The sequence below is a fragment of the Globicephala melas genome, chromosome 4 (genome assembly GCF_963455315.2).
Source record: "Globicephala melas chromosome 4, mGloMel1.2, whole genome shotgun sequence".
Lineage (NCBI taxonomy): Eukaryota > Metazoa > Chordata > Mammalia > Artiodactyla > Delphinidae > Globicephala > Globicephala melas.
The window spans coordinates 115,356,002-115,375,860 of NC_083317.1; the positions used below are offsets into that span (position 1 = coordinate 115,356,002).

General features: G+C 43.2%; 1 protein-coding gene across 2 annotated transcripts in view; it reads left to right on the forward strand.

Moving 5' to 3' along the window:
- CLRN1 (clarin 1) overlaps positions 1-19,859 on the forward strand; it is a 39,056-nt gene that overhangs the window by 602 nt on the left and 18,595 nt on the right. The gene's annotated exons all lie outside the window — the stretch shown is intronic.

Consider the following 19,859-nt stretch of genomic DNA (forward strand, 5'->3'; position numbering starts at 1 on the left):
CTTGGTTTTGTTCTTTAAAAAAGAACCAGTGTCATGGGCTCCTTAACCAACTCTAGCTGCTTTTCCCCCTTGCACAGAACTTTGTTTCCTGTCTACACCCTTATTTTCCCTCCTAGGAGCTTTGCTGTTGAAAAATATTCTTTTTTTTTTCTTCCTTACCCAATTTGGATCATTTGACTATAGAAATTTAAAATGATGTGCTGTGCTAACTGAGAAAGAATTAGAAGCCTGTTTAGGATAGAAAATTTGCCACTGATTAACCTTCAAATCACGTACAGAATGTGAGACAGATTTTCCTGTCGCGATATTTGTGAAATGGAAGTGTTACCTGTAGTATTTACAACCTGTTTATCTTAAGAAGAGAATTTTTAAAAAATTACCATGTGAATAGGCAACTCATTAAATGAAAATTAATAAAAAGTCATTTGTTATATCTCTCCTAGTGCACATTCAGAAATTATTATTATTTCAAAAGGGCTGGTTTGGAACAATCTTATGAAGACACAGCCAGGAAATTACTGCATAAATCACTCTTCAGGAAAGGAGGTTACCAAGTGAGGCATTTAAAATGAATTATTATGTTGCCTGGGTATTTTTTTTCTAGCATAGGTAGAAGGCTAAATTAATTGAATTTATTATTAACGTATGCAGTGTCTAATTAAATTTCAGTGCTGGCCTATTTATATTTCTGCAACATTCCTGACAATTTCTTAGCAGTCATTGGACACCAACCTTCAACTCACATAGGCTGTTAAGCGATATGAATTTGCATAGGGCTCCAGAAAATCCCCAAGAATTAGTCTTCAGCTTTTCAAGAAATTATCATCTACTAGATTTGATGAAGTGGATACCCACCCTTTTCACTGCATGGCTTTAGTTCATTAAGGTAATGGGGCTCTTAGAGTTGCTTAGCTTCCCTTAGGGGGGAAAAAAGAACAAAGCAGAATGTCACGTGATTTGCAACTGTATTAAAAAACAAAAAAGGAAAAAAGATGAGTGAACCGATTTAACCATGAGTCATTGGCAGCTAAAGTGTGAGTAACGCTTCTCACAAATGAACTTAGACAAAAGCAGGGAGCCTACAGGGGATTTTTCTGGAGCCTCTGCATTTTGTACAGTGAAATGAAGGTAAGCTTTACTCATAGCACAGGACATGTTCCAAAACAATATGTCTTCTAAACACTTACTTCACAGTAAGTGCTATGCATATCTTGTCTCATGTAGTCCTCACAGGGCCACAGTCCTCTCTGGTTCAATGAAGGATTTTTTATGGCTGTGTCCCACGCCGGCCCTGTCTGTAATGAAGCTGTTCTAATCAGGTGACCCTTTGCCTTCTGTGAAGACTCACAGAGCTGGTGGGGTTTACACAGTACCCTAGCCTATCTCACAGGATTGCATTAGTCCCCATGATACTCTTAACATTTTCCCCAGCCTAGTGAAGAAAATCTTGCATTGGACGGTGCAGATTTACTTGGAGGTTTACTCTGAATAAATTGGGCATTGACAGTGTCCTTATTCTAAATGAATTTTTGCTTGGTTCTGCCGTACAAGTTGATGTGTGTTATTTTTATGTGCAATGTATGTGTCCCTCTTAAAACCCAGATGTATGGTACAACGTGAGGATGAAGAATGGACCAGAAAAATAGTTAGGTGATGTTGTCATATTTGTTCCTATTAAATGTTCCCTATTGACCATTCTATCTCTTTTAATTATAACAAACATCTTCCCTGCCAGCATGCACAATTATGCTGGGAAAACTTCTGCCTCGTTTACTCTGGCTGATTCTCATCCATTTATGGGTCAGTGATTCATCTTCTAGAGGTCACTAGCCTTCCTACCTAGCACACAATTTCATTCATTATAATGAAGGACTGTTTTTCTTTCTAGGCAACACAACTTGGTCGGCTTAGTTTTTCCTGATATGTCACCCGTAAAATTTTAATGATGATGTTTCAACTCTAAATGTAGTCATCAAGACAAAAAGTACTGGTTTTTGAGCACAGGGTGTGTGGGTGTGTTTCTGTTTTGGTTTGAAACAGTGCAGAGCATCATCAAAATATGATACCCAAGAATCATATGGTGTCAATCATTCCTACATACGCTGATCTCTTCATTGCCAAGACAGTTCAATGAGCTGGGGAAAACATATGGAATATTTTTTTTGACATGGGAAAAATAAAATTTAACCAATCACGTATCACAGCTCGCAACTTGAGTCATACTTTCTAAAGCATCTTGGACCTTATGATGGAAAATTTGGAAAAATCTTAGAAGAAATTTAGCTGACTTCACGTTTTAGAGAAGCAGAGTTTCTTGACCAAATGAGGCATATGACCCAGACCGCAGAGGGAATGTTGAAACTACTTCGGTGAGCAAGCAGGTGGCTTCTCAAACATATTTTGGCGTAGAATAGTTGGGATTCAGGGTCTCTGTGACCAACACTGAGAGTTGGCACTCTGTCTCCATGGTCCCCTGCAGGTGTGACTCCTGTCTCCTGCTGTTCCCACCTGTTCCAGGTGATCAACTTGCATCTCTCCCATCACCCTACCTACACATGGCAGAGCTGCAAAGGTCTTTGATGTACCTCCTTCTAGTAACAATGCCTATCTCTCCCCTCTTCCTTAGCGCACCGCCTGTGTGGAAGCAGGCACAGCGCAGGTAGGAGGGACACCTATTGAGTTTGAGGAAGACTACCTGGTGGGAGGAAGGGGGGCAAGGAAGCCACCTGTACTGTGTCACCCAGCATGCAGGGCCCCTCTGGCCTTTTAGCTCGGGGTGTGGGGGAGGGGCTACTGTCTAGTCTCACTCACCCATTGAAACAGTCCAGCTAATAGTGATGTTGTTTTCCTCCCATTGGGGGGAAAAAGTGATTAGTGGGATAGCAGATCGTAATGTTTAGGAAACAGTAGCATGAAGGGGAAAGCCAATTCTCACGGTTATATCCTTTCCAGACCTTAATGTTCACTCTGTTATTTCAAATCACCTTGTACTAAAAGTGTTTGAGGATGTGTATTTCACTGCAAGGAGAACCGGAGCCCCAAGAAGGCAAGGGGATGTGTATCCCTCAAACCATCCCATTTCTCCCTCAAACCAGGACCTAGCATGACGTCTGTCACAAAGGGGTACTTAGTAAATGTTTAAGAAATTTGCGATGCAATTTGCCACTCGCTGGAGGTTAGACTTCCAGCAAATTATTTCACTTCGTTGGTTTTCAGTTCTTGCATCTACAAAATGGGAGGTGAAACTAGGCTATTTCTAATGTCTCTTCCAGTTCAAACAGTCTATGATCTGTATAACAAGGGGCTGGCTGTTCTAGACAAGGCCCTTCCAGCTTTAAATTTGCATGACTCTTCTAGCTTCAGTTGCTTGAAACCCCCACTGACAGATTTTTGCCACCATCATTAGAAGTGGTGAGTTTTGTGTGCCTTTGCTCTTTCATTTTCAAAGCTCCTGATTTTTAAAGTGAAGTATTCTGAGATACCTACCATTTATTAGGACCCAGATGAATTTCATTATCAAAGTGAATGCTTCTTTTTTTTTTCCCCCTGTCATAACCTTTTACTTTTTGTGTAGAAAATTGCAGGTTAAAGAAGGAGAAAATGAAAAATGGGGAATTCTGGAATTCTAAGGAAATGGGTTAGTGGGTTCCAAAGAGCAGGAACAGCCATAAACAAGTAATTAAGAGAGAATTATTGAGAAAGCAAAAAAAGGAGAAAATCAAAAGGCGGGGAGAGGCTTCCCTACTTGCTTCCGTTTTTTTCTTTCATTTTTCCTAGAAACTCCTCTTCCATTCTCACTGAAAAACTCCTCTTTCCTGAATCTGATTTCATGAACTGGTGATGGCAAGAAATGAGGAGTAACTAGTATATTTAACACTCCACAGGTATTCTTTACCCAAAGGCAGAACTTAAGCAGAAATTATCCTCAGATGAGCGAGAAATATGGAAAAGGTGTTTTTGAGAAAAGGAACTCCTGGCTCTCCTTGGCTAGTACAGGACAAGAACGTTTATTTCTCTCTCCTCCCTAACAACTACCTCTAATATCCTTACCAGAAAAATAATCCACAAAATCAGCCTTCTTTGACAATTGTAATTTTGCATATATGTGTACACACACACACACACACACACACACACACACACACACACACACACACACACACCTTCCTTCCCTTTAAATTACCCTCCACTCTAACAGCCAGTAAAGCCATTGACCTGGGCTTTCCTGAGAGATGAAGTAGAGGCTGACGTGACGGGGCTTCTTCTGAGGTTCTATGTGGCAGGTCCTCAGTGGAACTTCCAGAACTTAACCCTGGAGTGTGAACTTTACCTGTTGGAGGATGACTCCTAAATTGTCCTCACAATTTGCTGCTCTGCCTTCTCTTTTGGTCTCTGAGGGTGACTCATCGTCCCCAAGGACTTTCAGACGATCCAAAAGAAAAAAATACTAATTTCAGCTGCCCGATTATTGGGTGTCTCACGGGTGCCAGGCATTTTGCAGATATGAACTCCAACCCTTACACGGGAGATGTTATGATGCTACTTCTCTTGAACAAATATAGAAACTGGAAACTCAGAGAGATCACAAAACCTTCCCAAAGACACAGACCTAGTAGGTAGCGGACTAGGATTGAAATTCTTGATCTGCTCATTCCTCTGCCACATTCTGTCTCCTTACAATACGCAAAAAAGGATGCAAAGAGTGGAGGAAAATGTAAGAGTAGGACTCAGTTTCACCACCTATTTAAAATATTATGTTGGGTTGGTGAGGGTGTGGAGAAAAAGGAACCTTTGTGCACTGTTGGTGGGAATGTAAATTGGTATACCCACTACCCAGTATACTACGGAGGTTCCTCAAAAAATTAAAAATAGGACTACCACACGATCCAGCAATTCCACACCGAGATATTTATCCAAGAAAGCAAAAACACTAATTCAAAAAGATATACACATCCCTATGTTCATAGCAGCATCATTTATAACAGCCAAGATATAGAAACAAAGTATCCATCAACAGACGAATGGATAAAAAAGATACGTTTTATATATACAATGGAATATTACTCAGCCATAAAAAGAATGAAATCTTGCCACTTGTGATGATGTGGATCAAACTGGAGGGTGTTATACTTAGTAAAATGTCACACAGAGAAAGACAAATACCGTGTGTTTTCAATTATATGCAGTGAATTACAAAATACAAACATAACAAAACAGAAACAGACCTACAGATACAGAGAACAAACTAGTGGTTAGCAGACGGGAGTTGGGTGGGGCAGGCAAAGTAGGGGTACAAATTCCCAGTTATAAAATAAATAGTTATAAGGATGTAATATACAACACAGGAAATATAGTCAATATTTGTAACTTTGCAGTATAATCTATAAAAAGATCAAATTACTATGTTGTACACATGAAATTAATATAATATTGTAAGTCAACTATACTTCAATTAAAAAAAAAACCTCAAAGATGAGAAACAATTATGTTGGTGCTTCACAAGAGCTAGTTCTCATATGACCAGGTGATGGTACTTGGTCTTAAGGTTTGAATTCATTCATTTCCTCTTTATTTCACATTTCAGTGGCCCTGATATCTCAGTCCCAATCTTTGACCTTTGGAAAGTAAAACTGTCAAGCCAAGCCTGTTTAAGAATCTAGGTTGAGCAGGTCACATGGGTTACGTAAGTATATCACCTTGACGTTGATAGTTTACGTTGAAGGCAGAGATATCTGACCGCACATGTGGTTAGCTGAGTTAAAATCTCTGCCAGCGAAAATCTACACGGTACGATCTTCAAAGTTAGCTACTTGGACTACAATAAATATTTCACCACAGCAATGACGAAAATGGCAGGCTCCTTCCTGAGGTGACATGAACAGTTTCAAAACAGAGGCAGGGATGGAAAAAAAAAACAAAACAAAAAGCAGGTACATTTGATTCACTACAAAAAACTGATACTTTTTAAATGAGGAATCAGTGGGATAGATGGGATAGAATGAGTATAAATCCAGATCTCTTTTTTCAAAAGATGAAAAATAAAAACTCATTTTAATCTCTGAACTCTATCAGGGTTTTCATAAAGCTAACGGCATATTTCTTTTAAAAACAAAACTCATCTAAATTAAACAACGACAAATGTGCCTTTCGTCTAGTCGTGCAGCTGAACACCCAGACTGGTTGTGGTGTGATGCTCTCTTATTACAGGTATGATAGCACTGACGAATAGCTGACTGTACCTGGCAGACGAATGTATGCAGGATTCGTATTCCGCTCCCTCTCAGCATGTTATAACTGTGGCAAAGCCATTCTTGGGAGTTATTACCCCAATATAATCATACCCCGTGGATTCAGAGCAGTTAAGTGGGTTCTGTTATCAGAGACACAGATGCACCAAAGCATCTGCTGTCCCTCAGCCACTGTGGGTGATTAAGACTCACTCATGGGGCTGCTTCCAATAGGCTGGAGTCAGGTAGATACAGTTCAGCTGAGAGAAATTCAGGCGCGGTACCAAGAAAACTGTATTTTAAATGCTTCTATCATATCATCATGTCTCCTCCTTTTAAGCGCTGGGGTCATGGATTTCATTCTCCCTGACCACGTAGCCATCAGAAGCCTGGCTCAATACCTGGGTGTGCGACTAGGGGTGATATTAAGGGAGATGAATGCATTGAGTTTATGTCAGGGAATGTCTTTTACTGGATTTTCATAATGACTAGCGGCAGATGGGCTGAGGGGAAAGTCAGATCAAGAGCATTTCTGTAAGAAGAAAAGAAATCTTCCTCCTTATTCCCTTTCAAGAAAATGAATAGCTGAGCACCAAGGGGCCAAATACAACTTCTTTTTGAAACCTACCTTTTATGTGAAGGACAAGTTGAGAAGAAAAACAGGACCTCTGAAGCTACCATCACGGCTTTAATCTGGGAAGAAGTGGCGGTACCATTGCTAACATCATTATCAGAGGGGCTGCTTTCATTCTGAGAGCTTCACAGATGGCGTTACCTGCAGTTTACATCTAGCCAGATGAAGACAAATAGGGTCGATGCGACCTAAACCATTAGATCAGTGGCCTGTAACCCTGGCTGTGATTTAGAATCACCCAGGGAGTCTTGAAAACTACTGACGCCAAGGCTCCACCCCAGACCAATTGAATCAGGATCTCTGGAGGTGGGACCTGAGCATCGGATGGTTTAGAAGCTCCCCAAGTGATTCTAATGTGTAGCCACGGTTGAGAACTATTGCGGTGGATGACGGCAAAACAGGTAGAATCAGGTGAGGCCAAGAGTCAGAAGCCCTCAGTGTTAGGGCTGGGCAGGTCACCAGAATGAGGGCAGTGAGGAGAAGCAGTATTTAGTATTGTTTCCACACAGCTGGGAGGTTTTCTGGTCACATTTGAGTTGGGATGCTTGCCTTCCATTCCTTTAGCTGCGTGTTTCTGTGAAGGGTCTCACGCTTCATCCACACCCACCTGGCGTCGGAGGGAATGAGAGATCTGATTGATGGGTTTGCAGTAAGCAACTGAGCATACTTGGCTCCCAGCCCCAGCGGCTTCAAAGGCTTCCCCTCTTTCCAAATCTGCCCACCAGTTACCGGAGTCTGCTCTTCCCCTGGCCAGCCTGTGGCTGGCAGGGAGTGGGGGAGAGGCTCCTAACTCAGCGGAACTGGGTGGACGATCTAAACCACATTCCTCAGCCCTTTATCAGAAATAAAGCGAATGTCTCGGCCTCCACCTGCGCGTCTCCTGTGGAAGGGCTCTGCTCCTTCTAAGAGTCAGGAGCCCTCTTTAGAGGTGTGTCGTCAGCCCAAGCATCATTTTAGAAAACCATTACAGAGAATGTGCACGCAAGTGCACAAGGGAAACAGAAGCGAGGATGGGAGCAGTAGATCAGACACTGAGGGGAGTGTGTGTCAGGCAGCAAATAAGTGATTAACTCTAAACCCAAAGCTCTTGGATTACGGACAGCAATAGTCACCCACCAGGTCAGAAAAAAAAAAACAAAAAAAACCTCTGAGCTACAAGATAGTTTGCCTGACTTCCATGTAATCTAAGGGCTCCTCTGGGAGGATCTTAGGTCCTAATGTACAGATATGACCCCACCTGTGGGCCAAATAACTCCTTTCCCTCCCAGTGATCAAGGTTGAGACTTGAAAATGCCAGCACTCCCACCGCACTGAGTTCTTACATCCACCGCTCCTGGTGGAAGTACAACTCTTCTGCCATTCTTGTCACGTTAAAAAATATTTAAGTGATTACGTAAAATTTACAAAGAGCTCCCACATAAATGATCTCACTGTGTCTCTCAAAAATTCTGTGACTTATTTCTGTTACCACCCACGTTTACAGGTAAGGGAGCTGAGGTAGCAGAGGCCCCCATGAGCAGTAAATGGAAAAAACAGATTAATCTCAGACTTTCCTAATGCCAAAAGCTGTGCTTTTCCAGACCTGCCATTTTGTCCTTTGGTTAATGCCTGGCTATTTTTCTCTCTTCCCACCAGCTCCCCGCCCTTCTTGCTTTGGTCATGCATGATATTCTAACCATCTCATAGTCTTGGTTAGTGCCTAGACATAGGTTTAGACCGGGTTTACTGATTCCTGTTTTAAGAATTGCAGGATGAAAGATATGACTGCTAGACTGGAATCAGTAAGAGATAAAAAGAGAACAAAGTTTCAGGATAAAATATAACAGAAGAACCCAGGCGATAGAAATAAAATAAATTGTAAGGCAAGTGAAATGAAAGCCATACATTTATAGCAATCAAATAAAACATGGATTAATGGCAAGTAATAAAAGAACATACTTAGCAGTTAGTAAAAACAGTTTTTTTTTATCTTATTACTTTCCAATGATCTACTGAAAACAGTGTAACCTCACATGTAAAACACAAATTCTTTGTAAGTTAGAGTATATGTGCCCTCATTCCTCTCACCCCCCACAAAAAGATCATTGGTGCTTATGTGCTCAAGTGTTCTTCTAGACTCTGAGGACACACAGGGAATAAGAGAAACAACTAAGAATCTAGCAGAAGTGTTTTTAAATAACTGACCACTTATAAGAGCTGTACAGGTTCCTCAGTCAAGAAGGGCTAGGTTGTGTTTTAATAACAAACACGCCCAAATGTTATAGGTCTAAATCAACAAAGAATGGGAGTTCCCTGGTGGCCTAGCGGTTAGGATTCCAGGCTTTCACTGCCATGGCCCGGGTTCAATCCCTGGTCGGGGAACTGAGATCCCACAAGCTGCGCAGTGCGCCCCAAAAAAAAAACAAAAAAAAAACCCAACAAAGATTGATTTCTTGCTCACAGTACGTATTCGTCAGAGATTAGCTATAGGTCTGTTTCAGGATGCAGCCACCGTCCGGAATGTCACCAGCTGTTGCAACAAAGAGCTGTGGAGGCTATCACGCTGGCAACTAAATTCTCCGACCCGGAACTGACACATGCCGCTCCACTTATATTTTCTTGGCCAAGGTTGTTACATGGGGCCTCCAAAGGGGCGAAAACGTGCAATCCTATCATGAGAACAGAATGGGGAAGAACCAGAACTATGGATAGGGGAATAGCACCCTTTACCATCACCATGAATGTTGTTGTTCAGAAAGCTCAAAGAAGGAGAATTACTCTCTGTCAGGCCAAGGCACAGAGAAATCAGAGGAAAGGAAGGATTAGAGTTAGATTTCACTAACTGGCATTGAAGAGGCCAATCTGAGCAAAGGAACAGCATGGGCCAAGGTATGAAGAGCCTGCTGTGGCCAGAGTGCAGAGGGTGCCTGAGAGACAGGTGGAAGAGGAAGGTAAGGCTGGAGAGGGAGCAGGGACCAGGACGTGAGGGACTTCGCGGAACGGAAGCAGTTAGCTTTATCCTGTGGGCATTGGGAGACCCTTTAAGGATGTTTAGCAGGTATGTGTCAGGACAGAAGATGGATTGGAAGACCAAAAGAGAGGTGGGGAGGATAGTCAGAAGGCTCCTCCAAGATCTGGAGGTCCAAACCAAAGCACTGTCAGAGGGCTGGAAAGGGGAGCAAATATTTCCAAGATAATCAGAAGAAAAATCAACAGGACTGCAGTGGTTGGGAGTCCGCCTGCCGATGCAGGGCACATGGGTTCGTGCCCCGGTCCGGGAAGATCCCACATGCCGCGGAGCGGCTGGGCCCGTGAGCCATGGCCGCTGAGCCTGCGCGTCCGGAGCCTGTGCTCTGCAACGGGAGAAGCCACAACGGTGAGAGGCCCGCGTACCTCAAAAAAAAAAAAACCAAAAACCAATCAACAGGACTTGGTGACAGAGGATGAACCCCAGATTTCCTCTGGAGGGACGGTTGTGATCGTCCACCAAGCTAAATACAGAAGGGGAAAATTCAGAGAGAAGATGAAATTACTTTGTGTCATGTTTAATGAGGTTCATTTATGGGCCAGCAACAAGAGACATCCGTCAGTTACGCAGATCTGGAGGTCATGAGCGAGGCTGCGGCGGAGGCACAGTGCCGGGAATTGGCAGGTTGGAGGTGGCAGGTGGAGCTCCAGCTGAAGAGGAGGCTTCCCAGAGAGGGGGATCGAATGAGAAGGCAAAAGAAGATGTGTTCTGGAAAGGACCAATATTTCCGGGTAGAAGAGGAGGGACTTGAGAAGGAGACTGAGAGGGGATGATCAGTGAGCTGGGAGGGAACTGGCTGAGGGGGAACGGTGGGAGGAGCAACCTTCAACCAGGAAGCGATGGTCAACAGTCCTGACCACCACAGAGGCATCGCGTGCGAGACAACGAAGATAGCCCTGGGACTCTTATAGACGATCATGGGGGACCTTTGCTAAAGCAGTCCTGATGGAGTGGTCCTCCTTTAAGAAGGGAGGTCCTTGGGGCTTCCCTGGTGGCGCAGTGGTTGAGAGTCTGCCTGCCGATGCAGGGGACGCGGGTTCGTGCCCCGGTCCGGGAAGATCCCACATGCCGCGGAGTGGCTGGGCCCGTGAGCCATGGCCGCTGAGCCTGCGTGTCCGGAGCCTGTGCTCCGCAACGGGAGAGACCGACCGCAACAGTGAGAGGCCCGCGTACCGCAAAAAAAAAAAAAAAAAGAAGGGAGGTCCTTGCAGGAGCTGAGGAAGGAATGAAATGTAAGGACCCAAAGAAAGACTGAGGTCAGGGAGTAGTTAGGAGAGTCCTAAGGCCAGGCTAGGGTGTGTGTGTGTGTGTGTGTGTGTGTGTGTGTGTGTGTACAATGGGAGAATCTTGAGTGTGCTTCTATGCTGAGGGGATAGACCAGTAGGGAGGAAAAAGCTGAAGACAGATAGGACACGTAGATAATTAATGGATTTAGGAAGGACCCTGTGAAGCAAAAAAGGGTCTGAGAGCACAGGGAGGACGCCAAGCCTTGGACAGGAGAAAAAAATTTTTCATTAAGAATGGAGGGGGCTTCCCTGGTGGCGCAGTGGTTGAGAGTCCGCCTGCCGACGCAGGGGACGCGGGTTCGTGCCCCGGTCCGGGAAGATCCCACATGCCGCGGAGCGGCTGGGCCCATGAGCCATGGCCACTGAGCCTGCGCGTCCGGAGCCTGTGCTCCGCAACGGGAGAGGCCACAGCAGTGAGAGGCCCACGTACCACAAAAAAAAAAAAAAAAAAAAAAAAAAAAGAATGGAGGTAAGGTTGGCCTGGACCAAAAAGAAGGGTGGCCCTGGGGTACTGAAAAGTTGAGGTAATTCCTCTGATAGCCTCTGTTTTCTCTGTGAAATGGAACAGTTCGGTTCGCTAGGTATTTTCGAGCCTTTTGTAGGCCAGGCAGACAAGACTAAGGGAAATGGAGTGGGGATGTGACAGTTGCTTAAAAGCGGGGGGGAGGTTTGGAATGTCTGACGAGGGACAGAAGAGGGAAAGACTGGAAAAGGCTTTGCAGAAATGGGGGTGCCACAGATCAGAGGCTCAAGGAGAGTGGGAGTCCAGAGGCAAGACATACAGCCCAAGGAATAGAGCCTCCCCCCACCCCGGCCAAATGACAGCAGAAGAGTAAACTTCCTAAAGGGAGCATCCCTGTGACTGCGTTTTTACTCCCGGTCATTAACCTGTGACTTCCTCAGCTCTGTTTCATAATAGTAGACTGTAGTCATGAGGGTACCACAGCCTTCCTCTGTGCTGAGCAAGCTATGTGATATGGGTTCCCTTTCTCTCCTCTCCCTCCTGTGACGTGGCTGCCTTCTATTCTATTGGTAGAGTCAGTCCAATGACTAGTTCCTTCTAGCTCTGTTTCTGACTCGATATCTTGTCAGAAATCTCCACTTTCCAGACTTCACAGAGGGGAAATTGAGCTTTGAACCAGGAGTTTAACATGTATGTTACAGACTGTAACTCAACATCTTTAGGTTCCCTCGACCTTTATATATCTAGATAGCGTTCTCTTAGAAAGCATGCTGGCCCAAGTAATTCTTTTCCTGGGAATTCATCCAGAAAGGTTATTCCTGCTCACCACCCACCCTCATAATAAGAGAGAAAAAGGTATGTGCTTGAAAACGTTCATGGAAGCATTAGCTATAATACCGAGATAATGGAAGGCTACCTAATGGACAATACTGCATCAGTTTGATGGAAAATTCATGTAGTTATCTAAATGGTAGTTATGAAGACAATCTGTATGACATGGGAAATGCTTATATTCTGAATAAAAAGAACAGAATGTGGCCTTAAAACTTCATTATGATTATAGTAATGTATGAAATAAATATTAAGATGGACTAAAGGTTTGAAAAAATAAAGGAAAAGCTTTGCTTTTTATGTTGGTGAGACTGTGAGTGAAATTTGTATCTTAATTTCCATTTCACTGTTATAATGTTGTTCAATTATAAGATCCCTCCATAAACAGTTGGACCTTTGCTCAAACTAACAGAAATATGGAGAGAACAAGTCCATCTTTCCCCATCCTCCTGCCCTGCTAACAAAAAAGAGCTGTGTCATGTTCAAGTCTGAGATGGATTCTTTCACAAATCCCAAACTTTAAACCTTATTATTAAACAGCCATCAGTTTCCATCTAACATGTTGACAATCTCCCAAGTATGTTGGATTAAAATTTTTCTTTTAATAAAGAGATTTGAAATTCCACTCCAGTTACCAGCCAGGTCTTTCAACTTCTTAAAAGGAAAAAAAAAAAAAAACAAAAACCCACACTGGCTCCTATCATCCCTTTGGCAAACTATTCTATTTTATTTCCGCATTGTCCCAGATTCTCTCCAAAAACTCAATTCAGCTTCTATTACCACCAACCCCAGAAACAGCTTATATCAAGGTCACCAGTGACTGCCTGACTCAAAGGACAAATTCTGGTTCTCAACCAGAAACTCCCAACACACTTAAAACTGCCAACCCCCTTCTTCTTCTCCTTTGGCCCTGAGGTCGCTATCTGTATGGTCCTCTCCTCTCCTTCCTTCCCTCCTCACCGATGTGGCACTAACTCCTTTCCATCAGAATCACTGGCTTCCACCAAGAAACCCCAAATCTGCTAACCAGACTCTATCCCTGCATCCTACTCCAAGGAAAACGTATCCATCCAACATATCTGTGTCCAGAAGCTACATTATGCATTCTCCACAGCAGCAGAACCCCCTCAGGAGGTGAAAATTGATTCTTGGGGGCAAGAAAATATCCCTTACTCCTTAGAAAGTACGTATTATATGTGTATAAAGTACATATACAAATATAATACAGAAACCAATATACAATATATCTGTGGTATTAAAATGTCATGAGTGGAGGGTGATTAGGAGGAATGTCTACAAAGACTCCTCGGGTAAGGAGTAACAGTGAAAACAAAAGGCTGAGAAATACTGTTTTGCCAGCATTTTTAGGTGCTAGGAATACAGCAGTGGATAAACCAGACCAATGCACCTGTCCTCATGTTACAGGGGAAACAAAGAAACAAATAAGTAAAAATATGCCACCTATCAAACGGTGATAATTGCTATGGAGAAAAATAAAAACAACACAAGGTGTTGGGAATTTGGGGGTGGGGGGTGACTGGGCAGGGGGTTGCAACTTTAAAAAAAAGAAGGCCTCCCCAAGAAAGTGGCATCTAAGTAAATACACGGAGGTAAAGGAGCAAGCCATGAGTTATCTAGGGGAATAATACAGGCTGAGGGAACAGGATGTGCAAAGGCCCTGAGGTAGCAGTCTTCTTGGCTCGTTTGAAGTACAGTAAGGAGGCTAGTGGCTGGAGCACACCAAGCAAGGAAGCAGGTAGCAGATGAAGTCAGAGGTCTGACAAGAAGTCCAATCATGTACTGCCTAGTAGGCCATTGTATTGACTTGGCGTATACTCTGGGTGAGATTAGAATTTTCTAGAAGGGTTTGAGCAGGGGACTGAAATAACCCAATTCACTTTTAAAAGATTCCACTGGCTACTGGGTTGAGAGCAGATTGCAGGATGGAGGGGTGGAAACAGGGAGACCAGTTAGGAAGCCCTTGCAGTCCTCCAAGTGAGAGATGGTGGTGGCTTAGACCAGGTGGAGCAGTGAAGACAGGGAGATGTGGTCAGGCTCTGAAGATGGTGCCGGGAGGTTTTCCTGATGGATTAAACATGAAATGTGAGAGTTAGAGAAGAATCAAGGGTGAGGCCAAGGAAGAATCGGACTGCCAGCAACTGAAGGCTTTTGCTAAAGGAAGAAGGCTAAAGGAAGCAAGGGTGAGAAGAGGAGGTTATGAGTTCAGTTTGGGACACATTGAGATGCCTATTCAATATCCCAGTCAAGATGTTCAATAGGTAATTGGACGACATGCAAGGGTGGAATTCAGGGAGAAGTCTGGGCTGGAAACATCTGCTTGAGAGTACTTCCAGTTAAAGCCAGGATACTGCATAGAGCACCAGGGGAGTATGGGAAGAGGACGAAGTGGTCAAGGAACTGAGTTGTCCCCTGGGTGGCTCAGGAGATGAGGTGAACCAACAAAGTAGTTCAAGATGGTAGCCAGGGAGGTAGCAAACCCAGGAGAGGGCAGTTTCTGCAAGCCAGGGGGAAGAAAGCGTTTCCAGGAGGAGGGAATGAGCCGCTGTGTCAAACGTAGACTAGGTGAGATGAGGAGAAAGATGGACCATTGGGTTTGGCAGCTTGAAGCTCTTTGGTGCCCTGGGAAATGTAGCATTAGTGCAATGGGTTCAAGAGAGAAAGTGGAGAGAGGAATGAGATGCTGAGAGTGTAGGCAACTCCCTGAGAGCGTCTGCTGTAAGGGAAACTGAGAAAGAGGGTAATAGCTGGAGAAGGACTTAAGTGAGATTTTTTGTTTTAAGATGAGAAAATGATAGCATGTTTGTGTGATGATGGAACTGATCCAACAGACGGGGAAAATTGATGCTGTGGCAGAGAGAGGAGAGAACTCCTCAGCAGTGTCTTTGAGGAAGTGGGAAGGGTGGACTGTGGTGGAATTGGCCTTAGGGGCGCACCACAGCAGACCTCTACTAAACACCTACCATGCGCTAGGTTCTCCATATGCTGATGTCATTGAATCCTCACAGACGGGAGAGAAAGGTGGGATTAGTCTTATTTTTCAGATAAGGAAATCAAGGTTTAGGGAGTTCAGAGAGTTCGAAAAGAAGCTGAAACATGAACTTCCTTTGTCAAATTTCAAATGACTGGGGCTTCCCTGGTGGTGCAGTGGTTGAGAGGCCGCCTGCCGATGCAGGGGACACGGGTTCGTGCCCCGGTCCGGGAAGATCCCACATGCCGCGGAGCGGCTGGGCCCGTGAGCCATGGCCGCTGAGCCTGCACGTCCGGAGCCTGTGCTCCGCAATGGGAGAGGCCACAGCAGTGAGACGCCCGCGTACCGCAAAAAAAAAAAAAAAATTTCAAATGCCTGGTCATTCATTGGCTGCCCATGGAACACTCTCATTTTACAGAGAGAAAGAGAGACCAATTAACCTGCTCAGGGTCCCATAGTGGACCAGAACCTGGGCGCCTGACTCTTGGCCCAGTAATCCTTTTCTTCTCTCTAACTAAGCTCTTCCATCCTCCATGCCAAACAGTCACCTTTGCTGAGGCTATCACTCACGTCTGGAGGACCCTGCTCATTCTAGACCTTGTTCCTCCTGCTTTTTTTTGTTTTCAGTAAGGCTTATAGAGGTAAAACTACATACAATACACCTCACCCTTTTTAGGGTACAGGTCTATGAATTTTGACTGATGCATAGAGGCATGTAAATACCACCACAATCAAGATATAGAACACTTCCGTTACCCCCCAAATATCCCTTGTGCCTCTTTGTGGTCAATATCCTTCCCTACCCTGCAACCCCGGGCAACCACTGATCTGTTTTCTGTCCTTATCATTTTGCTTTTTCTAGAATGTCACATATATGGAATCATACGCAGCCTTTTGAATTCACTTACTTTCAGTTAGCATAATGCATTTCAGTACACCCAACCTGCTGTATGCACCAACAGTCTGTCCCTTTGTATTACTAAGTAGTATTTTGTTTTATGGACAGGTCACAGCTTGTTTGTCCATTCACCAGTTGATGAATATTTAAGATGTGTTTCAGTTTTTAGCAAATATGAATAAAGCCACTGTAAACATTTACATACAGATTTGTGTGTAGACATATGTTTTTAATGCTATTAGGCAAATATCTAGGAGTGGGATTGCTGGGTCATATGTTAAGTCTATGGGCTTTTAAGTACTGAAACAATTGGATATTCATATGCAAAAAAAAATTTAACCTTGGCCATGTACAAAAAATAACTCAAAATGGATCACAGACTTAAAAGGTAAACCTAAAGCCAAAAAATGTCTAGAAGAAAAACATACAGGAAATTATTTGTGACCTTGCATTAGGGAAAGGCTTCTTAGATTTGACCTCTAAATGTGACACATAAAAGAAAAAACTCATAAATTGGAATTCATAAAAATAAGGACTGCTCTTCAAAAGATACTGATAAGAGAATGAAAAGACAAGTCACAAACTCAGAGAAAATATTTGTGAATTACTTATCTGATAAAGGGCTTGTATCCAGCATGCATAAACAATTCTCAAAACTCAATAATAATAGTAATAAACAATTCAATAAAAAACGCACAGAAGGGCTTCCCTGGTGGCGCAGTGGTTGAGAGTCTGCCTGCCGATGCAGGGGATGCGGGTTCGTGCCCCAGTCCGGGAAGATCCCACATGCCGCGGAGCAGCTGGGCCCGTGAGCCATGGCCGCTGAGCCTGCGCGTCCGGAGGCTGTGCTCCGCAACGGGAGAGGCCACAACAGTGAGAGGCCTGCGTACCAAAAAAAAAAAAAAAACATGCACAGAAGATGTGAATAGACACTTCAACAAAAAAGATATATGGAAGGCAAGTAAACTCACAAAAGGATGCTCAACATCATTAGTCATTTGGCAAATGCAAATTAAAGCTACAAGATAAACTACACTTCTATTAAATGACTACAATTTTTAAAAACCTGACAAGTGCCAGTAAGAATGCAGAACACCTGGGACCCTCATACATTGCAGGGGGGAAGGTGAAATGGTACAGCCACTGTGGAAAATACTTGGCAGTCTCTTATAAAGTCACACATATAGGAGCTGGGGGTGGAGGACGGGCTGACTACAAAGGGGGAACAGGAAGCTTTGGGAAATGTGGAATAGTTCCATAACTTGATTGTGGTGGTGGTCACATGATCGTAAGCATTTGTCAAAACTCACAGAACTGTACGCTAAAAAGAGAATGCTTTTTACTGTGTTAATTTTACTTTGGTCTTAACAATAGGGGGAGAAAGTAAAGGCCAAGGCAGCAATGCCACTGTGTGACTTTACACAAATTACTCAACTTCTCTGCGCTTTTTTTTTTAACCTATACACTGAGGATAAAATAGTACTTTCCTTATATTGTTGTATGAATTAAGTGTGTTGATTTATGCAATATACCTAAAGCACATGGTACATAGCAAATGCCATATAATTAGTGGCTGTTATTTTTATTCGTATTATTATTACTCACATATTTCTCTTTGAGGAAGTCTGGTAATGAAATAATGAAGAGAAAAGAAGGGTAATTAGGGGTTGGGGTGGTTGAAGGATGAGGAGACCTAGACACACGGACTCATAGACAGAATGGAGGAAATCAGTGATAAGGGAATGAAAGAGAGAGAGTAACGCTGAACCCACAGACCAAGCCTGTGCTGCTAACGTGGCATCGGCTGCCCGTTTTCATAAATAACTCCCTTTCCCTTGTCAACAGCTAATCAAGTAATTTCTCAAGGCCAGAAGCAACGCTGGATTAATGACAGTCCCTCCACAGATCAAAATGTTCAAATCCTTTTCCTGTGTTGTAATCCTACACCTCAAAGAATGGAAAGGACCGGACAAATCTACCTCCTAGATACACAATATCCAATATCATTAAAGTGACACCTCCCAGTATTTATTTGAATGGTCTGCTCTCATCTTCTGCAAAGGAAAACTCATATTAGTGTTGGCTGGAAAATGGAGGGTTGTTATCAGAGTTCTGATTGGTCATTACAGACTCAGGGAATTTTCATCAAACAAAGAAACCTGATAAAATGTAAGCATAACATGCAGGGATTAGTGCACTCCTGGGTGACTTTGTCACAAGAGTAGGAATTTTAAGAGACTTCATAAGAATTAATATGCTCCACATGAAATTTATTTTAGCTTCTGGCTTTTCTTTCCAGGAGGCAAATCAGTGCAGTTTCTTCTGCCTTTGTTTCAATTCAGTAACAAACCTCAATTTTCAAAGGGGCTTCACCTAGCTGCCCCATCACACACAGAGGTGGCTACATTTTCTACAAGTGGGGAGATGGAAGGAAGCAAGGTTTTTGATAACTGCTAGTCAAAACCAAGTCAACAGCTACCCAAGCGTAAGAATAACAGGTTGGATTGATTGAGCTATCTCAGCAGTTGGAATCTCTGGAGGGCTGGTGATCATAGACCAGCTGCTTCGCTCTGCGCCCCCAGAGCACAGGGTAGCATGGACCAGTAGAATCACTGACAGCCGAGGCTCAGCCCCTGTGCGCTTCCACACCCCGTGTGCCTCTGCACCCTCTTCCAAACAAAGCAGAGGTATCTTCTTGTTTTATATTTATCCATCCATCCATCCATCCATCCATCCATCCATCCATCCATCTATCCATTCATCTGATTTCTAATTGATAAGGACTTTTCAAAACACAATCACAACACCTTTAACATAACCAACAAAATCAATAATAGTTATGTAATATCATCTAAAACTCAGTCCATGTTCAATTTTCCTTGGTTATCTCAAAATGTCTTTCATAAAGTTTTGTTCAGATCCCAACTAATACCTACACATTGCATTTGGTTAGTACATCTCCTAAGTGTCTTTTAATCTAGAACAGTCGTGGGAATTTTTTGTCTTCATTTATCCTTTTGTTTTTTTAAAGTATTCATGTATTTATTGAATAGATAATGCTTGCAGAGTGGTAAAAATTTTTTTCCAAACTGTACTAAAAGGTACATAATGAAATATCCCTCAGTCTCCTCCCCCAGAAGCAGTGTTACCAGTTTCATGTGTAATCCTCTAGAAATAGTCTCTACCTAGACAAGCATGCCTGTCCCCAGGCTGTAGCCTGGTAGATAAGAGTGCGAACATGAGTTCAAGTCTGTACTCTGCCACTTACTAAGTAAAAATCTTGGGCACATCGCCTCTGAGCTCCAGTTTTTTCCTCTGGTAAATAGAACTAATAATAGTACCTATCTCATGGCATTGCTGAGAGAATTAAATCAGATAAGTTAAGTACCTAAATAATTACTTGTTATTATATACATTCTCCTTTGGCTTTTACCCAAATGATAGAATGAGGCATTTTTCTTTGTTTGATGTGTTTTTTTCATCTAACATCGCATTTTGATGATAATTCCATACCTGTTCTTAAA